Source organism: Callorhinus ursinus, unplaced genomic scaffold, assembly GCF_003265705.2.
Source record: "Callorhinus ursinus isolate GAN/ISIS: 27379988/994484 unplaced genomic scaffold, GSC_fseal_2.0 scaffold61, whole genome shotgun sequence".
Lineage (NCBI taxonomy): Eukaryota > Metazoa > Chordata > Mammalia > Carnivora > Otariidae > Callorhinus > Callorhinus ursinus.
Genome location: NW_027397123.1, coordinates 7,655,849 through 7,667,996, shown reverse-complemented (window position 1 = coordinate 7,667,996; position 12,148 = coordinate 7,655,849).

Sequence of the window (12,148 nt, the reverse complement as noted above, 5' to 3'; positions counted from 1 at the left end):
GAGAAGGAAGAAAGGAAAGAAGGAAGGAAGGGAGAAAGAAAGAAAGAGAAAGAAAGAAAGAAAGAAAGAAAGAAAGAAAGAAAGAAAGAAAGAAAGAAAGAAAGAAAGAAAGGGGGGAGGGAGGGAGGGAGGGTGGGAGGGAGGGAGGGAGGGAGGAAGGAAGGAAGGAAGGAAGGAAGGAAGGAAGGAAGGAAGGAAGAACAAACGAGCTGCAAAAGAGAACATGACCTGAATAGAGATTTCACATGGCAGGAGTTTTGGACAGCCAGAATGGAGACCACATTCCAGCTATTCAACTGAGATCCCTTCAAAGTCACATCTTCAGAGTAAGATATTTCAACCTCAGAGTAAGGTAGAGCAATCCCATCCTGTAAAAGCCTAAAAGCAAGTCCTCACATGATCAAATTCATCTTCCAGGGAATTAACTATCAACAAATCTCAACACTCTTTAGAGGAAGATGAAAAAAAATCTGAAATACATAGCATTCATTATAACTAGCAGAATTTTAAAAATTACTATATATGAAAAGAAGGAAAATTTGGCTTATATCTAAGAAAAATAAAACTTCTATAGAAATAGACCCTAAGATGACGCTATTATTGAACTTAGAAAACCAGAACTTGAAAGCAGGTACTATAGATGTGATTAGGGACTTAAAAGAAAATTTGAATCTAATGAGTGAAAAAATAGGAAATTTCAGCAGAAAAATGAAAACTGTAAAAAAAAAGTACCAAGTGGAAATTTTAGGATAGAAAAAATAATATATCTGAAAAGAAATTTTACTAGATGGGATTAACAATACATTAAAGAGTGCAGAAGAAAATTCAGTGAATTTGAAGATGAGCCAGCAGAAGCCCTAAGTAAGGAAAGACTGAACAGTGAATAGAGACTCAGAGACCTAAGTAGTTTAATCAGCTGGCATCAAAGATGTGTAACTGAGACATCCGAAGGGGAGACAGACCAGGATAGAAAAAAAATTTGGAAAAAAAATTATGATTAAAAGATTTCTGAATCTGATGAGCAGTGTCAACACAGAGATAAAAGAACCTCAACAAATGACAAACAGGATAAGCGCAATGGAAGCTACACCTCAACACATTACAATCAAATTGTGACAGTATTTATAAAGAAATAATCTGAAAAGCAGCCAAAAGACCCTTTTGACTACAAGAGAACAAAGATACGAGTATTGTTAATTTCTCATCCAAAACAATGCAAGCCATAGTGCAATGCGTAACATGTTTTCAATGCTCAATAAAAATAAATCAATGTAGAATCCTATGTCCGGTGAAAATATCCTTGGAAAGTGGGGCCAAATAAAGACATATGTGGCAAACTATTTCACCACCTTCAAGGATTTTGGCAGAAGGGAAATGACAGAAATTTACTTTAGATAAAAGAAGGTGGGAAAGAAATAATGTTCATCTAAAAGACACTTTTCTCCTTTTATAGCTTATTGTAGGACATTGAACAGTTTAAATTGAACATAATAACAATGTCTTGGGTTTATAACATATAAAAGTAAACTATGTAATAACCTCAGCTCAAAGGAGAAGCAAATAAAAGTGTACTATTGGAAGGGTTTCTTCACTATGTGAAGTGGCATAATCTTAATTCAGAGTAGACTGGGATGAACTAAGAATACATCATATAATCCCCAGGTTAACCCCTAAAATAATAAACCAAAGAAGTATGGCTAAAAAGCCAATGGAGGCAATAAATGCTATCTATAATCAATTAAACCAAAAGAAGACTAAACAAGTAAAAGAGGAACAAAAACCAGATGGCACATTTAGAAGAAGAAGAAGAATTCATACTGTGCAACATGTGACCACATGTGGTTCTCGACTGCATCCCTGTGATGTTTACAAGGCTGGAAGTACCTCCCCCAATAGAAACTGGGTAAATGCGGAGCTCCGCTCTGATGTATGAAAACAGATGCTTCATAAATTTCCTCCAGTTTTGTAGCTGTATATGGTGGGAAGGTAAGTCCAATACCCTTTATTCTATCACAGTCAGACCTAAGTGTTAGCAATACTGTCCTGTATTAATACATTCCTTTCCCGGTCTCTCCCCTCCAGACTTATTTATAAATATTTTATTTATAAAAAAAAATAGCGTTTCTGCTATGTTACATTCATACTGTGCTATATTTTAGAAATGAATTTCTAAATGTGTATTATCATAAATCTGTAATATATACAGCATACAAGTATATAAATGAATATATACAGCATACAAGTAAATACATAAATGAATAATACAGCATGGCAATATAATCTATTTTGTATTTTTATCATCCCAAATTGGTTTTGGTACCAACTGAATGCCTTTTCATTACCACATGGTATTCGACCACCCATACACCACATTCCATTTATCCCCTTTTCTATGAACAGACACCAAGCCAACTCTCGGGTAACACAAACAATGCTGCAGACAACATGGTGATATTATCTATTCCTGGAGCATGGGAAAGTGGTATGCCTTCTTCAAGTGCATTTAGCAGGTTGACCAGACAGTTTGGGGAGTTTCATGAAAATGTCATGGAAAAAACTGTATAAATCAAAGCAAGCAAGACACATGGAGATGGTAGGTAGGGGGTGGTATTTTTGCTATCTGTTTGTCCACCACTGTCATCACAACCTTTGAACTATAGAGCAGACACATACAGGAGGGCTCCTCCTAAAATCGGGGTCCTGCTATGCACCTCTTCTCCCCCGTGCCTTATGTGGGGCAGACCGGCCTCATGGAGCTGATGGAAGGGAGGAATTCAAAAGAAAAAGCAACTCTTCCTGTGATTGTCGCTCCTACTCTGTTTTCTCTCCAAGCATCTTCTCATACCCCAAGTATGGATTGGCTTTCTCACATATATGATGGGACAAGTCTGGGATATGCAGTTCCAGACTGGGACTTTGCTTCATACAAGATCCTTTTAATCTTATGTCCGCCACATGTTGGGGAGAACAGCCTCTGTTAAAAGCAAATATCTAAGCCCATCACCTCCACCCTGTGTGGTCCCCTTGGGAAAGAAGCCCCCCGTGACTTGTCTCTAATCCCCACTGACTGTTGGCTATCCTGAGGTGATTCCCTGAAAACCCTGAATGCCACAGCCAGTGGTACTAACTAAGTGCCAGGCTTGTTCCAAGTATGTCTGTGCGGGATAACTGAAAGTTTGTACCCCTTAATCCCATTTATCTGTTTCACCCAACCGTCCCAACCTCCTCTCCAGCAACCACCAGTTTCTTCTTTGTATTTGAGTCAATTTCTGTGTTTGCTCACATGTTTTGTTTTTTAGATTTCACATATAAGTGAAATCATATAGTATTTGTCTTTCTCTGTCTGACTTACTCCACCTTGCGTGATACCCTCTAGGTCCATCCGTGTTATCACAAATGGCGAGATCTTTCTTTTTATGGCTGAGTAATATTCCATTTGTGTGTGTGTGTGTGTGTGTGTGTGTTTGTATCACATCTTCTTTTTTCGGAGTATAGCTGACACAAAATGTTACATTAGTTTCAGGTGTTCAACTTAGTGATTTGACACGTTGATACATTATGCTCTGTTCACCACAAGTGTAGCTCCCATCTGTTATGTTACATCACCATTACAGTATCACTGTCTGCATTCCTTATGCTGTGCTCTGCATTTTAATAGCCTGATAGTATTATACTGTGTGGGGGTGCATACCATGATTTTTTAAAGACTCAACCATTATTGGGCAGTTCAATCAACTCTATTAGACACCACACTGAGGTGCCCGTTGTTGCACAAAGCGTCTGCAGACATGTATGATGATTTCCAGGGTAAATTCTCCAAAATGGAATTGTTGGGTCAAACATTCATTTTTAAGGCCTTTAATTTATGTTGCTAAACTATCTTGAGAAACTTCCTACGAGCGAATCTCACCTTAGGTTGAAGGGAGATTTCTAAAGTCAGGGCACACCATAGCAGAATTGTGTAAATTACGTGCATGGATGCTATCCCGCAGTCCTAGCAAATTTCACTCCTGCTGGTATCTCCCTCCCCATAATTATCCCAACCAAGTTTACACTGTTGTTGTTTTTTAATCTTTGGGAGATTTTAGACAGAATGTCGACTTAGTGATGCTGCGGCATGAATTATTTGATCACTAGTAAAATGGGACATTTTTCCAGCTGACTGGTGTCCATGCCTCCATCGTGAGTGACCTTCCCTACCCTCTGTAGGATTGGAATCCGTTTTCTGTCCATGTCCTCCAAGTGCTGCTTTGTGTAGTGTGTCTCCTCTCCCTGGCAAGTCACAACTTCCTCACGGTGGGACAGGAGGCCTCCCCTCCCCAGGACATCAGGAGCCAGACTGACTTATTCACCAGTATTCCCCACCATCGAGAGCACCTTCCCACGGGCTTCCTGGGAAGCCCACAATTGAGCAGCCACCGTTCACCAGGCTCCCTGCTAAGTGCTTTATACTTCTTACTTCATGTAATTCCCACAATCAGCCAATGACACAGGACCTGTTAACATTTAGCATTTACATGGGTGCAAACCGAGCCACAGAGAGTTTTAGGGACGCACAGACAGTAGGTGAAAGTTCCCTGTCACACCGCCTCTTTGCTCTGTTCCAGACCCAGCTGACTATACCTCTGCATTCACACAGACCCACCACCACTCCCTTTGTGCTCCCAGAGCGGCTTTCAGGGAACCTGCCACACCAACAAGTAGTGTGTGGCTGCAAGTGCCCATCCAGAGTCTGCTGTTGCTTCCCGACCCCTCACTGCCCATCCCAAAGAGGAGTGGCTGCCAGACCTTCCATGTGAGGTGGACTCAACCTAAAACAGGCTCCTGGACCCCTCCTCTAAGCTGGTCACCAAACCTCCCCCAGCTCCTCAGCAGTCTGAACCTAATTCCACAGTCTCCGCTCAGCTGACAAAAACTAGACTGCCTTTTTTGAAAATATTTCTGGACAGCCAAACTAGAAACTCTCCAGCTTGAAAGTAGTGTTCAGATAGTTGTAAGGACACACCTAGGACTATGATTTATTCCTATTGTGCAGAAACTCTGGAGATGGATGGATGGATGGATGAGTGGATGGATGGATGGGTGGATGGATAGAAGGATGGAGGAATGGATGGACGGATGGATGACTGGATCGACGGATGGATGGATGGATGGATGGATGGATGGATGGATGGATGGATGGATGAGTGGATGGAGAGATGGATGGATGGGTGGATGGATGGATGGATGGATGGATGGATGGATGGATGGATAAATGAAGAGAAGGATGGATGGATGTAAAGATGGATGGATGGATGGATGGATGGATGGATGGATGGATGGATGGATAAAGAGAAGAATGGATGGATGTAGAAATGGATGGATGGATGGATGGATGGAGAGATGGATGGAAGGATGGATGGAGAGATGGATGGATGGATGAAGAGGTGGATGGTTGGAGAGATGGATGGATGGAGAGATGGACAGATGAAGAGATAGATAGATGGATGGGTGGATGGAGGGCAGCTGGATGGGAGAATGGATGGGTGGGTAGATGTGTGGGTGGATGGATAAGTGGGTGGATGGAGTTTCCTCAACAAACAAGTACCAATATGGGCAGAAGTAAGGCAGGTGGCACAAAAACGTCTTTTATTTGGGGCATAAAGGAGGTTCTTGCAAGGGCAAGGTCAGACCCCCTAATCTTGGGGTCTCTTACCATTATCATTCCGGAAATGGCAACAAGTCTTTCAGCTTGTTTCTATTCCCTTCTCTCATGAGGACTTAGTAAAGATTCAGACTGCAGCAAGAAATTTTCAAGCGACTCTTTAAAAATAACTTTTGGAAAGAGTCACTTGATAACGATAGACATAAACTCAGTAATAGGAAAAAATCTTTCTCTGCCATTTATTCATGAAGAATCTTTAATTATCAATGAGAATTTATTTATCACAGGCAAAATGGCCATGGAATGAGAGAATTTCACCTCTCTTTGGAGATTTGTAAAGGAAGAGACACGTTCATGCTTTTTGGGTTTCAAGGACCTGGCGGCAAGTAAGTTGTTCAGACGAACCCTGAGCTCTGTCCGAACTCTCTGGTGCTATAGAAGAAATAATGCTGGGGAAATGTCCTAGATATCTCTTTAAAACATTTTTTTTTTATCTTTGAAACTTTTAGTAATATGTTTTCTTCCAAAATTACAGGAATTTTCCTTTAAGACTAATAGGGAAGAGTAGAAAAAAAAAGTTAAATCTAAAATGCTCCAAACATAAATTGGAAACAGGCAAGAGACCATTATTGCTGGTGTCTGTCGTCAGCCATAGAATCATTAACATGAAATGCCTTTTGATGAATGCATTGAAAAAAGTGATTATATATTAAAGTATAAAAGTCTCTTCCTCCATCATTTAAATTACTTTACAATGCTGATTAAAATAACAGAACATTATAGCTTGCTTAGCTAAACATTATATTTCCAAATCCATTTCCAATTGTTTCCCTTCAATTTGAACCATTTTTGAGCAATTTTATTGCTATTCATACCTGCTTGATTTTTTTATTAGAAATTAAAGTACACACTTTTTTTTAATCAATGTTGCAAAGTGCTGCAAAGCTTAACTCTTTTTATGCCATTCAGAACCTTAAATCACAGGGAGAAGCAGCTTTTTCCTCTCTTCATCCTGAAGCCTTCTCCCTGACAGAAGATATTTAGAAAATAACAAAACAGAAAAGCATTTGAAGTCATATGAACAATTTCTTGAATTATATAAAGAGAAAATGAGACTCACAGAGAGGAGAACCAACATACCTAATATCAGGATGGAATTTTGTGATAAATCCACAAATTGAGCCAAGTCTCCTGATTCTCCACTGGGTTCTCTTTGGACCCTCACTGTTCCTCACGAAGTCCCCATGAAAAAATGGATGGGCCAAGTGGATAGAGGAATGTCTGAGGAAATTGTTCTCATGGTCTCAAACACCTGACATTTGTCCACACTACAGTTTAGTGTAGTGAAGGAAACAATCAGTTGACTGATACTTGAAAAATAAGTGGACAAAACACTCGGGGCAATAAAATAGTACAAAATGTGGGCTAACCTATCTTGACACCACACCAAGCCATGGAATAGTCCTCTGTGTGACCCAGGACAAGTTCCCTGGTCTAAAAACATAATCCTGAGTATGACAAATGACTCCCTTTGGTGATCACAGAAAGTCTCTCTGTCCACCTCACAGCCATGCCCTGAGCACCCAGCACAGAGCTGGGCACAGAGAAGATGATCAGGAACCCTCTGCTGGCTGTATGGGTGAATGAAGGGAAGCCCCTCCATCCCATAGGGTACTTGAGTTGTGAGCAATAGAAATAGACTCTGGTCAATGTGAAGAGGATTTGGGTCACTTAGGTAATCAAAGATAGGCTGAGCAGGGAGGGGTCTTGGGAAGGATGAGGACCAGCCATCTCCAGGATCTAGGCTCTGGGAACTAATGCTGTGTTCTCTGGCACATGCTGGAATGAACCAGCCCAACTCATTTTCCATCTCTCTCTCCCTGATCTCAGCAATCAGTACCCCAGGAGAGAGAGAGGCCAGTTGGCCATGCCTGTATCACATGCCTGTCTCTTGGCATGGAAAGGCTTGACTGTAGTTTCACTAAGACTGCATATAGGGAAAGGGGTATATGCTAAGGGACATCAAGGTGCTATTACCAGAAGAAGAAAAAAAAAAAGGATTCAGGCAGACAAAAATAACACACGCCTGCCATACCCTTGAGTCTCTCTTCTTCTTCTGCAGAGTGAAGGGAATAATATGTAACTCGCCAGGTTGGTATGGAAATCGGAAATTGCCATAGCACGGTGCCTAGCACATGGGAAGCACACAGGGTCTGTCATGACTGGCTTTCTGTAAGAGCAAGGAAGTCACAGCCAACAGCAAATCGTGGCTTTCCTGATGCTGAACCCCAATCTGTGAACTGTGGCAGGTTCTCCCTCCGTTTTGTCTGACAACACACACTTCCATGAGCAGACCTATGCATGGCCACTACCTTCATGAAAACCACATATTCAGTGTCCTCCAGGACTTGAGTTATTGATGGCCCAAGGCATGCTGAGATTTTCAGATGACTCGGAGTTAGAATCAGGTGGAGCTGAGGCTGGGGGAGCTGGGTTCTGATTCTGGTTCTTGCTCTTGGTTGTATGACTGGACCAGCCCATAACCCGTCCAAAGCGGGGTACCGGGAGCAGCTACATTTGCATGTGTTGGAGAACTAAATTGTACGATTAATGTAATGTGCTAAGTACTGAGGAAGTGTTCAATAAGCATTAGTTATTGTTACTATCACCCTGTTGGTCGTTAAGCCCTCCCACATCTCATCTCATTGAATTCTGAGGGTCGAAGGCAGCTGCAGGAAGGTGCCCTGTGAGGTAGGTGTAATGGAGACTGAGCCTGGGAGCCAGGGATAATTCAAGGGCAGGAGGAGCGGGAGCGGTGTTTGTCGGTCACAGGGGCTGAACGGCGGTGCCACTTAGGAACAACAGGGGGCTGTCCGGACTCCAAGGTGATGGATTCCTCAAAATCAAGAGCCTACCGAGGCACCTGGGTGGTTCAGTCAGTTAAGCGGCCAACTCTTGGTTTTAGCTGAGGTCATGATTTCAGGGTGGTAAGTTTGAGCCCCAAGGGGGGGGCTTGAGATTCTCTCTCTCTCTCCCTCTGCCCCCTCCCCTGGCTCTCCCTCTCTCTTTCTCTCTCTCTCTCTAAAATAAATAAATAAATCTTAAAAAAAAAAAAAAAAAAAAAGCAAGAGCCCACCAGCCCCACACCCTTCTCCCGCTCTGGAGCGGGATCCCAGCCAAGGTGTGCTGAGTGGGGTGGGCTCGGTGCAGCCTTCCTTTCTGGGGACATTGAGAGGGAAGTCAGGCCGATAACCACAGTCACCTGAAGCAAATTCTGCCTGGCCTAGAGAGAAGGTGGGGACTTGCTTTTGGAGTAAGCATCAGGACACAGGCCTTTTTAAGGACACTTTGTGTAAGCGGCAGCACTCAGTTGTTGGGGAGAGCGAAGGAAAGGAGACAAGAGGAAGAGAATAGGAGATGGCTGGGAAAATCTAGCCGTAGGGACGCCTCACACCAGGGAGAGAAGTGCAAGGGCCACAGGGACAGGGCTGGCCGGGCTATGGACGCTTAGGCCAGGTTAGAATGAACCTCAAGGAGAACAGGGGTGGAAAGTCCTATATGTAATGTCACCAAGGGGCCTTTGCCCATCTTTTCCTTCTGGAAATCTCATAGTTGCCCCTCTTCTCCTGCTTAATCCCAACCCATCCCTTGGAATTCAGCTCAACTGCTTCAGGGAATCCCTCCCTGACACCAGATAGATGGGCCCCTCTGCGCTAGGCTCACGCAGCACCAGCAGGGCTGGGTGGAAAAGGAGCGTGTGAAAAAGGCAGCCCAGAAACCCACAAGGGGAGCAGGCAACTTACAATCTGAGTAAGACCCACTGCATCAGAAGCAGAATAAAAACTCGGCCAGGAGTCAGATAGTCACACCACCCCCCCAGGAACCCAGCAGGTAGAAGGCTGCAGGGTCCCAGAGGAGCAGGTGGGGAGGTGGGGAAGGGCGCCCCAAGCTCCCATGGACCCAGCGTGAGCAAAGATCCCAAGGAAGGAAAAGAAGGTGGAATAAGGTCCTGGGGAGCAGACAAGCAGTCAGAGATCTGAGCTGGTGCCTAGGGCGAGGGCCAAAAGCATTTGTGGGAGAAGTCCAAGCTGCCCACCCAAATTAGGAGGTGCAGATGGACACTGGAATCTCTGACTTTCCTCCTTCCTCCATGTCTCAGTCTTGGAATACTTTCTGGAAGGTTCTTGGGGTTGATTGTTGAAGAGAAAACATTTAAGTTCAATGTTGTTAAGCGTACTCTTAAACCACGGGGAGGGCATTCCTGGATCAAGGTGTCAGGAGAATGGATCTAACCGATGAGGGAGAAGTAAGAAACCTACAGCACTCTTCTCAATGCCCGCGCCCCCACACGCTGCCGTTCTCCTCTGCGGAAACATCAACAAGTTGCAGATAGGTAATTTGAAAGAAAACAACCTTAAGTAATATGCCATTCTAGTTGGGCCTAAATTCACATTTAAAACTATTATTCAACTAATTAAAATGGAATTAAATGAATATAATGTTAACTGTGTCTACTGTTTAGCATAAAAAGTTGTTAAATATATCATACTCTGTGTTCCGAACTGGCGGCAGATTTTAGCAATGTTTAATTGTAAGAAATAGCCATGTACTACTTAATTGCATAACTAGGTGGAACATAAAAATCACAATTACATGAATTATATTAAGTAAAATATGTTAAAATAGTTTGTTTTTCGATGGTGGAATTTTATGGACACCATAATGAAACTGAAGTACATTTTTAATTACCTAATTATTGCTATTTTCAAAGTCCATTTACACCATAATTGTTCCTGTTTTCATAGTCCAAAGAGTCCTTGACGGAAAGACTCAGTAGGATCTAAAATAAGGATTCATTCTTCAGACAGCTCCTGCTTGTGCGCCCCCCCGCCCCCGCCGCCCCGTCTTTAAGAATCTATCTCGGAAGCAATCATTCATCATTTATGCAACAGGTAATTGTGTATGCAAAGCCACTGGGGATATTAGAAGGACAGACGGATGCAGGAGTAGGAGCTGTATTTCCAGCCCTCAGGGAACTTACAGTCTGGGTAAGACTTACTGCATCAGAAGTAGAATAAAAATTTGGCCAGGAGTCAGACAGTCACACCAACCCCCTGGAACCCAGCAGGTGGAAGGCTGCAGGGCCCCAGAGGAGCAGGTGGGGAGATGGGGAAGGGTGTCCTAAGCTCCCATGGACCCAGCGTGAGCAAGGATCCCAAGGAAGGAAAAGGAGGTGGAATGGGGTCCTGGGGAGCGGACAAGCACGTCGGTGGCCAGCAGTCATGGGAAAATTGCAGAGAGATTCTGTCGCCAAGCACAGCCAGGGCCAGACTCAGAGCCAGCAGGGCAGATCCAGCAGATAGGAGAAGTATGAGATTTCATTCAGCACTTGGGGCTAAGCATGAGCTGGGAGGTGAGGGGACAGGTCTCTGAGCACGTGGGAGACAACGCGGCCAGTGGCAGAAACAGAAGACTCAAAGAAGATATAGTTCCAGTGAAAAACAATTGTTTCTGTTCCGGACTGGGGAGTTTTGAGGTTTTAGAAAGACATCCATGGTGGGCGCAGTATGCAAGTGGTCTCAGTAGATCAAAGCTTTTAAACATTTCTTTTTCTTTTTTAATCTTGAGAGAGCTTCCAAACTTTCTCTTCTAATTTTGGGAGGGGGCACACAACTACAGATAAGATGGGATGTTTTTGAGATGGAACTGTGAGATCTTAGAGCACTTCCTTACCACACACCTGGAGTTGGTGGGACGTTTTAAAAAGTCACCTAGGAGAGAAGCAATCTACATCAAAAGAACATGTGCAAGCGCACAGGGTAGACCCTGTGGGAGCCTCTGGGCTCGCCCTTCCTTGCCCCCATTGTTCCTGGAGTTGAGCTAAATGATCCTCCCCCGAGGGTTCGAGAAAAGTCTATGAATTGCAAACAATTACTGAGTGATTATATTTCTTATTTCATCTCTCTTTTTCACACCTCACTCTCCCTTCCTGAGCCTAGAATTATGGCCATGTGCTGAGTGTCAGTGTTTGGAATCACTGCAGAGCCCTGAATGAGAGATTCTTTTTTTTTTTTTAAAGATTTTATTTATTTATTTGACAGAGAGAGACACAGCAAGAGAGGGAACACAAGCAGGGGGAGTGGGAGAGGGAGAAGCAGGCTTCCGGAGGAGCAGGGAACCCGATGCGGGGCTCAATCCCAGGACCCTGGGACCACGACCTGAGCCGAAGGCAGACGCTTAACGACGGAGCCACCCAGGCGCCCCTGAATGAGAGATTCTTGACACTGGTCAGAGAACACCCATCCTGATGGGCTTGGACCAACTGGGCTAAGTTTTGGAACTCCTGACTGGTCGTTCCAAATCTTTCCAAGCCCTCCGAGAGCTCTCCATCACTCACGTCATTTAAAATATGTCTTCCTGTTAAGGAAATGGGTTCCAGCCACAGAGTAACTGGAGACTCCATGAGTCACTGTGGTTAAGACAGATCATTGAGTTCTCAGCAGA